This window comes from Solanum tuberosum, unplaced genomic scaffold, assembly GCF_000226075.1.
Source record: "Solanum tuberosum cultivar DM 1-3 516 R44 unplaced genomic scaffold, SolTub_3.0 scf00449, whole genome shotgun sequence".
Classification (NCBI taxonomy): Eukaryota; Viridiplantae; Streptophyta; class Magnoliopsida; order Solanales; family Solanaceae; genus Solanum; species Solanum tuberosum.
Window position 1 is genome coordinate 327,281 of NW_006239383.1, and position 2,983 is coordinate 330,263.

A 2,983-nucleotide genomic window follows, 5' to 3' on the forward strand; every position below is an offset into this window, starting at 1 on the left:
TTATTACACGTCACTTGTTGACTACATAGTCCCACAACTCAACTCAAAATAACCACCAAAAGAATAATCTCAAATGTTAATGGAAAGATATTAAATGAATTTGCTTATTGATGGGTGGTATCCCAGGGGTGGAAGAATCACCTAGCATGGGTCGATCCCAATATTATGGGTGCCATCCTAGGGGTTAAAGGAAATCTTAGCATGGGTCGATCCCGATTTATATGTCTACCACTGATCAGCTGGTCATTTGTATTTTATGTTGTGCACAGAGTGTAAAGTAAAGAATGATAAAGTAAAGAAAAGAACGTAAAGTACATAATTCCATATTATGAGAAAAGGTGGTCTTGTATTCTTACATTGGTAAGTATATGGTTTCATTTGAGTTCTTATTTCACATACAGTACTTTATGCCTTACATACTCAGTACATTCTCCCGTACTGACGTCTCTCTCGGGGATCCTGCAATTCGTGCTACAGGTACAGGAGCTAGTAGATCTCCCCAGTAGGAGAACATGACATCTAGCGGCTATTGGTGAGCTCCAGGTTGATTCGGGGCTTTCCGAGTCTATAACATGTATTTTGGTATTGTATAGTAGTTGAGTGTAAGACGGGGCCTGTCCCGACCTTAACCCCATAATGTTTATCATTTAGAGGCTTTGTAGACTATATATAGTGAAGTGTGGTTGTGCCTCGTGTCTTAGACATCATGGACCCAACGGCCAAGTCATGTGCACTTTCTTTTGGCTTGTTAATACTGTCTACTTTCATGAAAACACGTTATCCACTATGGAAGCACCTTTAAATGGTCATAGATTGAGCATGAATACATGTTGGTTCTCCTGAGCCTTCTCGGCAACGGGTGCCAGTTCGCCTTAATGGGATTTTGGGTGCGACAAAAGTGGTATCAGAGCAGGTCTTCCTAGGGAGTCTACAAAGCCGTGTCTATGTAGAGTCTTGCTTATGGATATGTTGTGCACCACATTTATAAACAGGAAGCTATGAGACATGTAGGAATTGTTTCTTTTCTTTCATTTCTTAGATCGTGCGATAGAACCAATGTTGTAGGAGAATCGTATCTAACTTCTGAATTGCTTTATTATAGAAAAGATGTCGGTTACGAGGAGTAAAAGTACAGGTAAGCGAGTAGATATGGCTACCCAAGAAGGGACCAACCAACCACCACCTAATCAGGCTGTTCAAAGTGAGGCTCAAGATGAGTCTCTATCACAGACTTCCCTGACCCTCCATCTCCTGAAGATCTAAGGAGGGAAGTTGCACCTCAAGAACCCACTATTAATGCTATCGATCAAGATTTGAGGAGTGCGGTTCAATTATTGACTCGTATAGTTGCTGGCCAAGGTCGAAGGCAAGAAGGCCCAGTTGCGGGTATTGGTGGTGCAGATAGGGCAGCTAGCACGCGAATACGTGATTTCCTTAATTTGAACTCTCCATCATTCACCGGGTCAGATCCTAATGAAGATCCGTAAGACTTTATTGATCAAATACAACGAACTTTGGATGTTATGCACGTGAGTGGTAAAGAAGCTGTTGAGCTAGCAACATATAGATTAAAGGGTGTGGCTATATTATGGTATGAAACTTGGAAGCAATCTAAGGGTACAGATGCACCTCCAACTACTTGGAAAGAATTTAAAAAAGGCGTTTCTTGATCATTATTTGCCATTGGAGATTCGAGAGGCCCGCGCAGATCAATTCTTAAATCTTCACCAAGGGGGTATGAGCGTGAGAGAGTACAATCTCCAATTTAATTCCTTGTCCAGGTATGCTCCCAATGTAGTTGCTACTATGGAGGATAGAGTTCATCGATATGTCGATAGATTGGATTCGTATCTGGTTAGAGATTGTACTAGTGCTTCTTTAAATAAAGACATGGATATAGCAAGGATGCAATCTTTTGCACAGAAATTGGAGGATCAAAAGCAGAGAAGAAGGGCACAAGAGACAGAAAGGGGTCAGTCCAAGAGGGCTAGGTCTACCGGGCAGTTTACACCACCCCAAGGTGAGTTTAAGCCTCAGTTTTCTAATAGACCAGCTAGGCCGTGATTTCCCTACTCTACAGCTAGCGCTCCACCCCAATTTCAATGGCCGAGAGTTAATCAGTTTAGGCAAAAGAGTGAGAGCCAAGGTACACGGACATCGGGATATCCAAAGCAGGGCAGTACAAGCCAATCAATGCCTCCTAGACAGCCTTGTAAACAATGTGGGAGGAATCATTTAGGTATATGTCGTATTGGAACAGATGCCTGTTATTGGTGTGGTATGTCAGGGCACCTAATGAGAGATTGCCCTAAAAGACGCATGGATGATATAGCACAACCTATTGGATCAGCTGTTGCATCGTCATCATCGGTTCCTCCTTTAGGTAGAGATCAACAGGTTTCTATAAGTCATGGTAGAGGTGTTAAAGGAGCAGCTAGTTCTAGCGAAGTCCAAAATCGCACATATGCTCTAGGGAGTCGATAGAACTTGGAGGCTTCACCTGACGTAGTAACAGGTATATTTTTCATCTTTTCACATAATGTATATGCATTAATTGATCCTGGTTCCACACTATCGTATATCACTCCACTAGTTGCTGGGAAGCTTAAAAGAACACCAAAATTATTGAATAAACCATTTGAAGTGTCTACACCAACCGGTGAGTCTATTATAGCAAGAAGGGTCTATCGTAACTGCATAGTAACTATTTGTGATCGTGATACATTGGCTGACCTAATTGAACTAGAAATGGTTGAATTTGATGTTATAATGGGTATGGATTGGTTGGCTTCTTGTTATGCCACGGTGGATTGCCGAACTAAGAGAGTGCACTTTCACTTTCCAAACGAGGCAGTCCTTGAATGGGAAGGCAATGTTGCAGCGCCAAGGGGTAAGTTTATTTCTTATTTGAAGGTGAGGAAGATGATGTAAAAAGGGTATATATGTCATCTAGTTAGAGTGAGAGATGTGGAGGCAGAACCAC